Source organism: Asparagus officinalis, chromosome 8 (genome assembly GCF_001876935.1).
Source record: "Asparagus officinalis chromosome 8, Aspof.V1, whole genome shotgun sequence".
Taxonomy (NCBI): Eukaryota; Viridiplantae; Streptophyta; class Magnoliopsida; order Asparagales; family Asparagaceae; genus Asparagus; species Asparagus officinalis.
Window position 1 is genome coordinate 124,688,989 of NC_033801.1, and position 14,739 is coordinate 124,703,727.

The 14,739-nt window shown below is 35.8% G+C and overlaps 1 long non-coding RNA gene across 3 annotated transcripts in view; it reads left to right on the forward strand.

The window, feature by feature from the left end:
• The window catches only part of LOC109820173, an 11,596-nt gene extending 1,462 nt beyond the window's left edge, over positions 1 to 10,134 (forward strand). For all 3 annotated transcript variants that reach the window (XR_002241744.1, XR_002241745.1, XR_002241743.1), the window contains 3 exons: positions 304 to 393; positions 6,122 to 6,193; positions 8,679 to 10,134. This is a non-coding gene — a long non-coding RNA (uncharacterized LOC109820173). The remainder of the gene's footprint in view (positions 1 to 303; positions 394 to 6,121; positions 6,194 to 8,678) is intronic.

Consider the following 14,739-nt stretch of genomic DNA (forward strand, 5'->3'; position numbering starts at 1 on the left):
TGTAAGTAATTTCTTTCTTTTTCCCCTTTCTCCTTGCATTTCAATTTGTGATTTCTCTTCTTCTCCAAGGACTCACCATAAATAACACGGGTGAGAGAAAACAGGCTTAGACTAGATTGTTTTGCTACAGTTTTCAAATGCCTTCTTGTATTCAGGATATTTATTTATTTCCTCTGAGAGGCTGCCCTTCTATATGATTCTCGAGAGAAATTTATCAATATGTTGGTTTCCGTATAATTTTCAACTATATCTGAACTTTTGGTTATCGCGATATATTTTCTGTAATTTTTTTGTAACGTGCAGGTATCACTGGTTGCAGCAAAATTTGGAGATTGTTATAGGAAGATTCAGGCTTTACTAGGGAATGGGTGGCTTCAGAAAAAGAAATAACAGGTAAATACGTCCTTTCAAAAACAATTGATTGATCATTTGTTAGAATTTTTATTATGGTCATTGAAAGAAATAGCAGGCGTGTGTCTCTCTGTGTGTGTATAGGCAAAATCATCAAATTAGTATATTTTGTTTACCCTTAATAACATGTTGGCATATAATTTTTTTTCGGTACCACATTGGTATATTTTCTTTACTCCGGCGACAAATAGGCCTAAAGAAACCTATTTGTCGCCGGAATAAAGAAAATATACCAATGTGATACTGGAAAAAAATTATATGTCAACATGTCACTTTGAGAAAATTATATGCCAAACTGTCACGGCTACTATTAATATGGTATTGGAGTAAAGAAAATCTTCCATTGTCCCTTTCTTCTTCTAACTTCCTCCTTAACATCAATAAAATTCTAAATCTCTTTCTTAGTATATTGTTCACAACTACTATTAATCGGTTACCATATGAAGTAGTTTTTTGTTGCCTTTGATTCCTAATTATTGTTTGATGGTGAGTCCTCACCATCATTCTTTGACTGCAAGAAAACATGATCGATCTTCTAATAATGAAGGTTCTCTAGCATTAATAGTATGCCATCCAAGTAAATGGGGAAGAAAGAGATTTAGAATTTTTGCCCTAAGGGTTCTCTATATCAATCCAAGATTTTTGGGGCCCAAGATAAAATTTCTAGCTTCGCCTCTGTGTCCACGACTATCATCAAATAACACCTGCCATGGCTGACTTTGTCGTCACTCCTCACCCCATCATTTGAAGCTCATTTCTATACCATTAGTGTTAGAGAACCTTCCTTATTGGAAGATCGAACATGTTTCCTTACAGTCAAAGAATGATGGTGAGGACTCATCATCAAACAACGATTAAGAATCAAATGCAACAAAGAACGACTTCATATGGTAACCGATTAATAGTAGCCGTGAACAAGCTATACTACGAAAGAGATTTAGAATATCATTGATGTTAAGGAGGAAGTTAGAAGAAGAAAGGGACAAGTGAAGATTTTCTTTACTCCGGTACCATATTAATAATAGCTGTGACAGTTTGACATATAATTTTCTCAAAGTGATAAGTTGGCATATAATTTTTTTCGGTACCACATTGATATATTTTCTTAACTCTGACAACAAATAAGCCTTAAATAGACCTAACTTAAGGCCTATTTATCGCCGGAGTAAAGAAAATATACCAATGTGGTACCAAAAAAAAAATTATATGCTAACTTGTCACTGTGGATAAACAAAATATATCAATTTGATCATTTTGCCATATATAAGATAAATGGGTATGCTTGGTACCAAGCACAAATTTTGTGCTTGGTAGTGAAGTGTTATATTCCTCTCCACTCATTCTAATTCTTAACCACTCCCTAATCCATGTGAATGTGGGCCCCGATTTTAATGAGTGGAGGGGAATATATCATCTCACTACCAAGCACAAAAATTTGTGCTTGGTACCAAACATAAAAACTTGTGCTTAGTACCAAGCATACTCATTTTTCTCATATATATATATATGGGCCTAAAAGCAAAATCTTATTATGCTGCAGCCCCTTTGACTTTTTCCTATGTGGTTTAGCCCTTAAATTAGAAATCTATGTTCTGCACTCCCTTTTTTAGCAATTATTATCTGCCAACTAGAAATAAAGAGAAAATAAAAAGTAAAAAAACTCCAAAATGCCATTATCACCTCTATTCTTTCATGTTAAGTCTAAAACCAAGTTGAATTAGACTTAACATGAAAGTTTATTTTATGTTAACTCTAATTCGGTTCATGTTAAATATAATTTAATTCCTTTTAAGTCTAATTTAAATCATGTTATATCTAATTCAACTTGTTTCAAGTCTAATTTAATTCACGTTAAGTCTAATTCAACTTCGTTTTAAGTCTAATTTCATGTTATGTTTAATTTAATTCATATTAAGTCTAATTTAATTTCTTTTATGTCTAATTTAAATCATGTTATGCCTAATTCAACTTGTTTTAAATCTAATTTAATTGGACTTAACATGAAATTAGACTTAAGAAAAGTTGAATTAGACTTAACATGATTTAAATTAGGCTTAAAATGAATTTAACATGATTAAAATTAGACCTAACACGAACTGTTATTAGACTTAACATGAACTGAATTTAGACTTAATACGAATCAAATTAGACTTAACATGAACTATGATTAGACTTAACATGAATTGAATTTAGATTAAACATAAACTAAAATTAGACTTAACACGAATTAAGTTAGACTTAACATGAAACTAAACCTAACATGAACTGTTGTTAGACTTAACATGAATTGAATTTAGACTTAACACGAATCAAGGTAGACTTAACATAAAATTAGACTTAACATGAAATGTTATTAGACTTAACATGAACTGAATTAGGCTTAACACGAATCAAGTTGGACTTAACATGAAATTAGACTTAAAAAGAATTAAATTAGATTTGACAACAATCAAATTAGCCTTAACATGGAGTAAAATTAGACTTAACATAAAATTAGACTTAAAATAAGTTGAAATAGACTTAACATGAATTCAACTTATTTTTAGACTTAAAATAAGTTGAATTAGACATAACATGATTTAAATTAGATTTAAAAGGAATTATATTAGACTTAATATGAATTAAATCGGACTTAACATGAAATTAGATTTAAAACAAGTTGAATTAGACTTAACATGAATTAAATTGGACTTAACAAGATTTAAATTAGACTTAATAAGATTTAAATTAGATTTAAAATAATTTAAATTAGACTTAAAATAATTTAAACTGAACTTAACACGAACCAAACTGGATTTAACACGATTCAAACTGGACTTAACATGAACTTAACTAGACTTAACATGAACTAAATTGGACTTAACACTAAATTGGATTAAAATCAGACATAAAAGGAATTAAATTAGATTTATTTGGTTCATTTAAGTCTAATTTAATTTATTTTAAGCCTAATTTCATGTTAAGTCCATTTAAATTAGACTTAAAACAAGTTGAATTAGACTTAACATGATTTAAATTGGACTTAAAATAAATTAAATTAGACTTATTATGAATTAAATTGGACTTATCATGAAATTAGACTTAAAAAAAATTGAATTAGACTTAACATGAATTAAATTAAACTTGAAACAAGTTGAATTAGACGTAATATGATTTAAATTAGACTTAAAATGAATTAATTAGACTTAACATGAAATAGACTTGATAGAATTTCATGTTAAGTCTACGCCAACTTGCTTTTAGACTTAACATGAAAGAATAGAGGAGATAATGATATTTTAGGATTTTTTTAATTTTTTATTTTCTGTTATGCTTAGTTGGCAGATAATAATTGCTAAAAGAGGACTACAGAACATAAATCTCGAATTTAAGGACTGAACCACATGAGAAAAAGTTAAAAGGGGCTGAAGTACATGAAAATTTTGCTTTTGGGGGCAATGACACAATTTTTCTAAAATAGTTTGACAAATCAGTTAATTGGAGAGAAAAATTATAATATTCTTAATTTGTTATTTAATCAGATGAAGTTACACATTTAATTGGAGAGAAAAATTATAATGTTCTTAAATTTTTTTAATTATCTAATCGGATTAAGTTCCACATTTCTCACTATAAAATTCTTTAAATAGTGTCCATAAAAATTAGTTTTAAATAACAAAACATTGCTTGGATGGTAACGACTCGTAGTTAAGAAATAAGGTTCTAATTGGACGGGAATCGCTATTCACGAGTGAGTGGGATATGCACGTGTGTCAACCGATTGTGCGATCTGCATATGATTCCCGCATGATTGGTTCCAAGGGGATCTGCGCTCCAGCTTTGAGGTAGAAATGTAAATTATTTAATTTTGAGGTAGGAATGTTAATTATTTAACTTAACCCGTATAACTCCCCTCAAAACCTCCATTCACCTCTCCTTTTCATTTTCACGCCGTTGACAAAACCCTAAAACCCACACAAACAATGGCTCAGCGAAATCCTTGCGGTCCTCACGAGCTTTCATTGTTAAATATAGACGATTTCGTACCGATGGTCGGATCCCCTCTGGTGAGGGAAAGCCGGTCTCCAGAAACTCGGTATTCGACCCCAGGGATTATAGCTGCGTTTACACATAGTAAGCCCACTCCCTTAATAATATGTGGAATATTTTGGTTAAGGTTTTCTCGATATTAGTCACTTAAATCTGTAGTAATTTGATATTAGTCCCTTAAATATGTGTATTTTGATATTAGTCCCCCAAATTACTTAAGGTTGTTGATAAAAGTCCTTTTGTTACTATTTCCATTTAAAAGTCATAACCATGGTTAGATTAAAACTAACCATGGTATGTGGATTGGAAAGAGGAGAGGAGATGGTTAGGGCAAGGATTGGAGAGGAGGTGGAAGGCGAGCAGGAGCGACGAGTGGGGTAGAGGCGGAGCGGAGGGAGTGGGGGGGGGGCGGGACGAGGAGGTAGATAAGGTTCGGGAATTAGGTGGGATTGAGGAGGAGCATGGAGGAAGGGGAGCGAGTTTGATGAAGGAGCGGCAGTGAGGGCAGAGCTTGGATTTCGATTAGGGGTGGCTGCCCACAGCCAGGGAGCGTGGAGCAGGGGGGAACTGGGCTTTGTGCGCGCAGAGGCGAGGATGAGGCGAGGGCTAGGCTTCGGGAGGATGGGGGCGACGGGAGGCGGAAACAAGGAGCGCGAAGGGTAGGATTCGAGGCGATTGGAAAGGGCGAGGTGTCATCAAAGAGGGATGGCGAGGAGGCGAGACGAGGACAATGCTGGAAGGCTGGGGGGCGGTCCAGGGTGGAGAGGCTCTGAGAGCGGGGAGGAGGTAGTGGGGGTGCGCGGGCGGGGCGAGGGAAAGCGGAGTAGATGAGGGCGGGCGGAGGCCGACGGGGCGACGAGGGCTGGAGGAAGAGCGCGACGAGCTTGGTGAGGGGGGAGGTAGGGTGGCGGAGGAGCCTGGAGGAGGGTGGGGAGGGGGAGAGGGGAGGGGAGAGAGGGTGGATGGAGTTGATGGAATATTCCGTTAATCTTGATAGAATATTTTATCTCATTTAACCCTAATTAACCACAACGTCTTCTATCAACAACCTTAAGCAATTTGAGGGACTAAAATCAAAATACACATATTTAAGGGACTAATATCAAATTACTAAAGATTTAAGGGACTAATATCGAAAAAAACCCTTAGCTTAATGATTCCAGTGAGGTGAGGTGATGTGAAATGGGTAAATATACTAATAAATTGAGTAATTGATCTGTTTGATAATTAGGAAATGATCAGTTGTTCAACTTATCTCTCACAACAATTATTATATTCCTGTGGATGCCGACGTTGGGTCACTGATTACGATGACTTGCCATCTGTTGAATAAAGGCAACCTAGTCAAGACCATGACGGTCACCATAAAGAACAAGGAGATAAAGCGACCACGAGATGCGCCTAATTTTGTTGTAAGGAGTAGGCTCGAAACTTAAAAAAAAGGTCTGGTGATACACATCTGCCGGTACTGTCCTATAATGTTCTAGCTGACAAGTTTGTGAAGAAACTTTTTTGTTATGAGAGTTGCCCATTTTTATGTTGGACATACCGATTAAAAAATATCGTTGCAGAGATTAAAACGATATCTCTGGATATTTTATGTTTTCAGTAGGTGCGGTTTAACTATTTGGGATTACTTGTAGTTTGTAATAAGACACTCAATTGAGGTTTTGCTTTGCAGGTTCAAAAACGGCACTTCGTACATTATATGGAACAAGAGCTTGCTAAATACAACTTTCGATACTTGCTTAAGGTAATTAATAAACATCTATTGTTGTTTAGATATTTGTCCTCAAATCTTCAATAATTCCATGTTAGAGTTTTGAAATTGCTCATTAGTCTTTAGTCCCTTGCTCAGTTGTTAGTAGTCATTTAATTCTTCTCAACCCATAACTCAGTGTAAGGAAGTTCTGGGTGTGAGCGTTGAAATTTGCTAAGTTTATCAACTCACTAGGTCTAATTGTAAATTTATTAGTCATAGGATGGTTGAGAAATGAGCCCATGAATTCTGTTTTTAAGAGGATCAATAAATTTAAGGACATGTGGTTGCTATCTCCCTTCAAGTTATATTTTCCCTTATAATAATAAACAAGGAGTTGAGATACTATACTCTTAACGATGCTCTTCTCTGACTTTTATCCAACAACAAGTTTAATCTAGTTGTGACTGAAAAATTACAAATATAATTCTTATTCATAATAGATAGCATATATGCTGAATAATCTGGATTTTTTGAACTAGTATTGTTGTATTGGCCCACCATGATCAAGGCTTTGCATCAACTATGCCCTTCAGTACAATGCCCACCTGTTTCATGGTGAAAATCATAATGTCATTCCTTCTTTTTCTCAGATGGGTTGAAAGAGGTGTATATAAAAAAAACTGGAAGATAAGTATATTTAGAAATTTGATATTTTTGACAGCTTTTACTTATGAACATAAAAGACAATTAAGAGTAATGGTAATTAAGTTGTATAGAATCCATTTCGTTCCGGTTCACGGGATGGATACGAGAGCGTGGTACACCACTCATTTGGAATCAGGTACAATGAATTAGGCTTATAGGGCACGCCATGGAACTTGGCATGTTTTAGGTTTGAACCCTGAGATGTAGGAATCAAATGTTTTGTAAGAGTTATGTTTGAGAAATATACTCCTTGATAATAATAATGGTAAAAGAACATTTAGAATCATGTTGCAATTAAGGTATGCATACTTTATTTACTTAATTTCACATGTTATTTTTCATTTATTCTTTTGAGAAAGAGTTAATTTTCTCAAGATTTTAGTTGGATTGAATCCTAAATTGGGTCGCTAGAATTAGTGAATCGGGTCGTGCTCCACCAAGAATTCGGGACGACTGAACCCGGGTTGCAGTTCACTATGGTGTCCTACGTTCCCAACATCTATGGGGAATACACCTCAGCAAGACCATCTTAGCGCCGAGTAGTGTAGTTGTCATTTTTTATATTGTATTAGTTACTGAATAGTTGTTATTTCCAATGTAGCTTTTGAGGGGAATTTTTGAGATGACCTCAAATAGTAATTTAAATGTGCCCATCCGAGATCTCTAGTATTTTGTTATGTGTTAAGTATATGATTATTTTGTGTTAATTATATGATTGTTTACTATGTCAAAATATGATCTTCCATTTACATATTAGTGAGTGTAAGAGCTTTGACAAGTATGATATGAAATAGTTCTTTTTGTGTCAAAAAAGTATGAAGAGGTTCCTGAATTAGAAACATGAATCTTTGTAGTAGAGTCCTTATTACGTGTTATATCATTGCTTATTTTATGTAGCCTTTTTTTGGATGCTCTTGATGCATTAATTAAGTGAAATATGAACGTCTAAGATGTCTGTTATATGATTGTTGATTTGTACCATCAGTTCTCTTACCTTTCATGTGAAAAAGCTTACAATATGATTCCTACATGTATGTGATCTTTTGGATTGCATGATATTCTCTTATGCATCGTTACTGTTTTATGTTTAGTAATAGTTTCTTATTGGAAGTATCCAAATTGTTAGCATAATTTTCAGACCCACTCATAACATGTCACATACAAAATATCCAAAAACCAAAAATGAAAAGCACAACAACACATTGTCACCAATGTTTGGGATTTTCTCATTAGAAACTCCTCCCAATAGAAACATATTCCAGCTTTCATCAGACTGAGAAAACAGAAAAACCGGTCTGCTTCAAGGGGAAAAACACAAAAAGAAATAAAAGAAATTCTAAAAAGCCCATAAATTATATATACCATTGTGATATTTTCTCAAGTAATTATATATCTTGCTGAGTTAAACCTAAGGAATGGCTCATGTTTCTATATATCTGCAATCTGTCTATTTATCGTTCGATTGGTCTTTCTGGATGCATTTGATAACGACATCTTGGCTTCTTCCAATAGGAATAAGAATCAACCCTAATTTGTTAATTATAGACAAAAGGGAAGGACATCTTTCTAAAAATAAAAATAAGGACTGCCACCAATTTATCATGCTTCAAGTTCTATCTCTTGGTATATTTGTTCTTCTCATGTTGTTGCAAGCATTTGCCATTCAAGTCATAATTGCCTTCGTAGAAAGATAATGTTGTTATTTAATTTTGTTAATTATAGCAGCATATTTCCTCCTTAATCCATCTCTGCAATATTTGGTAGATATTGTACTTATGTATGGTAGTATATGTAGCTCTTTATTCCTAACTATGATTTGGGCCTTTCCTAGAAGGATGAAATTGCAAGATCCCATAGGATTTGATGGACTTATGAGAAATTTCAAAGATTTGAGGGACTAATATGAAGCTATTGAAGATTTGAGGGACTAATATCTAAATAAACCAAAAATATAATATCCTTTTGATGTTAATTTTTTGTATATTTACAATTTTGTACATAACGAAAGAGGTATCCAAACTGGTGTTGCCACTGCTTTTAAGGGGGATAAATTTTATGTGACAAATTTTCTGGTAATATTTTATAGTGCTTAAATAGTTGTATTTATCTTGCAATAGTGGAAACTCTAATTTTGTTTCTTCCTCCTTATCTCCATAGTTGAACTTAGAGCACTTATAGAGAGATATACTGATTTTGGACGCCGCTACAGCAGAATATTCTCTTAAACCTTGTGTTTCACTTGTCACAAAATTTGAGCTTAAGGGTCAAAGAGAAAAGGTGTTTATAGCTAACACTCACATGTCTGCGAAATCTGAGCTCTCCAGGATAATGTAGGTATGTATTAACATATAAATACCACTTCATCGGGTTGAATTTTCAAAAGCAAAAAACACATAATGTGCTGAATTTTCACTTACTATGAGTTAAAGCTGCTAACTTTAGATTTAACTAATAGTAAGTGAAAATTCAGCACATTGTGTGTTTTTTGCTTTTGAAAATTCAACTCGATGAAGTGATATTTATACGTTAATACATACCTACATTATCCTGGAGAGCTCAGATTTCGCAGACAGGTGAGTTTTAGCTATAAACACCTTTTCTCTTTGACCATTAAGCTCAAATTTTGTGACAAGTGAAACACAAGGTTTAAGAGAATATTCTGCTGTAGCGGCGTCTAAAATCAGTATATCTCTCGGTAAGCGCTCTAAGTTCAACTATGGAGATAAGGAGGAAGAAATAAAATTAGAGGCTCCACTATTGCAAGATAAATGCAAATATTTAAGCACTATAAAATATTATCAAAAATTTATCATATAAAATTTATCCACCTTAAAAGCAGTGACAACACTAGTTTGGATACCTCTTTCGTTATGTACAAAATTGTAAATAAACAAAAAATTAACATCAAAAGGATATAACATTTTTGGGTTATTTAGATATTAGTCCCACACATACGGCCACATCCACACACGGCCAGGCTACAGGCTATAAATAGGAACAATAATTTGTTCCTAGGGTTTAGTGCAAGGCAGGGGACAATCATAGAAGGTTTTGCGGCTGGGCTTGGTGAAAACACAGAGGATAGTTGCTGTTTTGAAGAGGAGTTTTGTGCAGCTGTTTTTAGAGTTTGAGCATCCTTTTGAGGGAGATATTTGTGTGAGATTTGAGAGCTTGTTTGAGGGTTTAATTTGTATGATTGTAAACCTTATTTGTATTCTCTCTCTCTAATAGTAGATCTCCCCCCTCCTTGTCCCATGGACGTAGGCATCTTGCCGAACCACGTAAAATTCGTTGTCTTGCTGTGATTTGTAATAGCTTGTTTAAGTTCCCTCAACAAGTCAGTCCTAGAATTGATGAGAGGAATAGTGTATATCCCATTTTGTTGAGATATATTACTTTCGGTTCTTGTTTCCTTTGTGAAACAGGGATTTAGTTGAGATCTACTCTCATCTGGTGCTGCCAAAATTTTCACCGCGCACAACATCATGCGCATATACAAAATATAGCCAGATGCATAAATCTAATTTTTTAGAGGACCCTACTTGGATGCTTCATGACATTCAGGAGACTTAACACCTGTGCTCAAATAATACAGCTACTGTTCAATCCAAACCCCACAAAGAATTGAAGCTAAAACAGCTCAAGCTTCACAAATTCTCATATACAAATACCCTAAATACCATAGTTAAAGGTCATTAATCAATATTGGAAAGCAATCACCCAAGGGGGTCTAGCCGAGATGGTAGCTACCTATAGGTAGTACTCTAACGTCTCAGGCGACTCTCTCCCACGAATTTAATTTTGTAGAATAACTGAGGCTATGCGTTAAGGAGTACTCCTTAGCCAATCCTTGAACTTGGTACTTATGGTCCCAAAGGATCGTGGGGATTTCCCTCACCACGCCAAAAAAAAAAAAAGCAAAACTATCAATACTTTTCCCTTGGTTAAAATTACAACCAAGTATTTTCAATTGCAAGAATAGAGCATTCATTCTTCTCAATCATCCCCAATTAGATTTGGACATCAGTTTTAGGGCAGATCCGTCACCCATCATATAATTATGTTTGAATATGGTGCGTGATCAATTCCTTGTAATCTATCTATTATTTTGCTAGTGCTCTTTCCCATTTAATAGTTAGATGCTTAGAATTAGAATGGACCTTCAATTGGAAAATTTTAAATGAATGGAGGGGGCACCTCTACCTCATCCCATCACGGCAGGGAATTTTTTTAATTAAAAAAACTCAAAAGGAAAGGTGAGATTTCATGTACAAACTACCCAAAATGCCCACAACCCCAAGCTCACATACATCTACTCCTCTGTACAGGGAGAACCCAACATTTACTATTTATGCTACAGTAATGCTACATTAGCATTTACTGTAGTATTATTACTGTAGCAGCTAGTAGCAATTCAAAATTATTACGATAACATTTAAAACCGGAATTACTGTAGCGAAAAAAAATGATGTGCTTTTCACGGTGTTCACATTAGTATGAAAAAGCCGAGAGGGTAAAAGAGCAGGGGAATGAACAGGGAATGATGAAAGTAGGCTTGTGTCTCCCTAAAATACCCTCAATCATCGGTTCATAGTAAAGGGACATAACCGAACGAAAGAACAATATGAGAAAGGATATAAATGGAACTCGAAGAAAAAATTGATCCAACTTTTAAACAAGTGTTCTAATGGATTATTATACCCATGCTCGTATCATCAGTCAGATCGAGCTCATTTTAAACGGGTCGCGTTCTTCTCCTCCGGCGTCTCTCTCTAATTTCTTATGTTCATTTGTATCTCTCTCATCTTTCTCCTTCAAAAGCCTACGGTTCCTCTATCCTCTTAACTATTCGACAAAATTTTGGGCTCTTACTTCTTAGGCTCTGTTTGGAAAATTGTACATGATCCATGGAAAGAGGTGGATCAAAATACAACCAGTTTAATGGCTCCTTTTTAGTCTAGAAAATACGGGCGATTTTTAACCTAGTTTTTAGCAAATTGAGTATGTCAAAAGTGTTATTTTTAAAAAAACGAAGGAGACAGAAATTCTGAGGCGTGAAACACTTTCATTAAAGAAATATTTGCCCCCACTTGATATTGAAAGTTGCTTCGGGTTAAGGCAAATTTTCTTCTCAGGATACAACAGAAAATGAAAATTCCAGTAAGCAAATCTGGAATTTTCCTTAATTAAATTTTCTTCTCAGGATACAACAGAAAATGAAAATTCCAGTAAGCAAATCTGGAATTTTCCTTAATTCGTTGTGAAACAAGTCCAGTAAGCAAATCTGGAATTTTCCTTAATTCGTTGTGAAACAAGTTTGTAATATTGCAGATATTTTTTGATTAAAAAAGATTCAAAAAAAGAATTGTTTTTAGATATCTGAAAACATAAACTATTTATAGGTTTGAAAATGTGCTTCCAATAGTCATAACTTTTTGAAGAATTACAGGAAAAAGTAGAGAATCAGCCAGACAGAAGTCAGACAGGCTGGCGGTCGACCGCAAACGTGCACGCAGACTTACTGAGATTCGGAGTTGATGGCGGTCGATCGCCGCGGTCGACCGCGAATGACTGTAAAGGATTTAGCTCTCGGGTTTGTGATTCGGTCGACCGTCGCGATCGACATCGATGATTTCTGGGCTGGGCTTCGGTTTTTGTCTACTTGTATTCTCTGATTTCTAATAGTAAGAACTCCCTCCCCCTTGCCCCGTGGACGTAGGCAACTTTCCGAACTACGTAAATTGTTTGTTCTTGATGTGATTGTGTTTGCATATTAGTTGTGACTTAGTTCGAGTTATTGTTCGTGTTGCACAAGAAAAGCTTCCGCCGCGCACAACAATTGGTATCAGAGCTAGATCGACAACATGGGAGATGCAAACACGTCAGGTTCGTCTCTTACAAAGGCGATACAGAGTCTGAGCATCAATAACACAAAGATTGGTGTTCCGAAGTTTGACGGCAAGATCAATTTTGGATTGTGAAGGTGTCAGGTGATGGTTGCCTTGGATGCACAGAATTTGGAGGAGACTCTTGAGTTAAAAGAGAAACCCGCAGATATGAAGGATAAGGTTTGGAGGAAGATGAACAGTAGAGCTTGTGGTGTTATTAGGTCATGCTTGACACCGGATCTTATTTATGATGTCATGAACGAGACGTCGGCGAAGAAGATGTGGGAAACACTTAATGAGAAATATCTTACGAAGAGCATTGAGAATCGGCTTCACTTGAAGAAGATATTTTACCAGTTCAAGATGAAGAGGGAAGTTTTCATCAGGGAGCATGTCAACAACTTCACTAAGCTACTTTCAGATATGGCCAATGTGGACATTATAGTTGAGGATGAAGACAAGACGATGCTACTTCTGTGTTCGTTGCCCAAAGATGATTATGGTACGTTCGTTCTCACTATGATCAATGGAAGAACTACAGTCAGCTACAAGGAGGTGACCTCAGCTTTGGTGAACTATGAGTTGAGGAAGAGTGATGGTGAACCCTCCGAGAAGGCATCAGGAGATGCGTTAGCAGTTTGAGGCCGAGATCCAAACCGTCGCCAGTTCAACCGCTCAAAATCAAGGAATAGAAGTGCCTATAAGAGTGTTGGTAGGAATCAATATCGGTATTGTAAAGAAGAAGGACATTGGAAGATTGACTGCCCAAAGTGGAAAGAAAAAACCGGGAAGAATAAGGGAAAAGCTGCACAAGCTTCAGAGGTGAATGTTGCAAAAGCTATTGGTGAGCATTCAGATTCAGATTCTTCAGGTTATTCATGCCCTGCTTTACCGTCGGTTTGCTATGCGGATTCCATGGAATGGATGATGGATTCGGGAGCTACATATCACATCTGTCCTAAGAGTAGCTTTGAGGAGCTGGAAAGAGGGGATGTCGTGCTTATAGGTAATGACCACGTATGCCCTATTGGTGGTATTGGTTCAGTCCGGATTAGGATGCATGATGGTGTAGTGAGGGAATTAAAAGAAGTGAGGTTCGTGTCGCAGTTGACGAAAAACATCATTTCTCTTGGGACTTTGGAGGCAGCAGGATATCAAGTGATCTTAGAGGATGCTACAGTGAAGGTTGTTAGCCCTTATGTTTTGATGATGTTTCACAACCACCATTAACGGTACTAATGGCTTATTGAGTGCAAATGTAGTAAATTCATTTATCAAGCTCGTTAGTGCCATGTATGGAGGATGGATGGAATATATGCTACAACGATGATATCCAAAGGAGGAGGAGGCATAATGATGAAACAATGTTAATTCAAGAACAACAAATCCATAAAGAAGCTTCATCAAACTTAAAGCTATCAAGACTCAAGAACTGTATTCTATGTGAGGATATTAGCTAGTTTTTTATTTTCTCTCTAGAGCTAAAATGTAGGCAAAAAGTTACTGATTTTACTTGAAGCTATTGGGAATCACACACACGTTTTCATACTTATGTTTTTAAGCGTTTTTTCACAAAATATTTATCACAAGTATGAGGACCTATCTGCAAAATTCTTTTTCCAAACAGTTTGTTTTTAGTATTAAAAACATTTTACAAAGTTTCAAAATTTTCAGATTGCAAATATTTTAAGTTGGGTCAAAAATCAGTTTCAGCAATATATCAGAAAGCGGTCGACCGGGCCGGTCGACCGCTCCTATGATCTTTCGTCAGTATTTTCCAGAGAGGTTGTCGGTCGACCGGTGCGGTCGACCGAAATCTCGATTTCTATATCGGTCGACCGCGCCGGTCGACCGATGATGGCTCTGTTTGTTTTCCAAGTTTTCAACGCTGTTCGCGGTCGACTGAATTTTTGGTCGGTCGACCGAAGCATTTTTTCGGTCGACCGAAATTCCCTTCGGTCAACCGAAATTCTTCTTCGTTTCAGCCGCGACTTTTTTCAAACG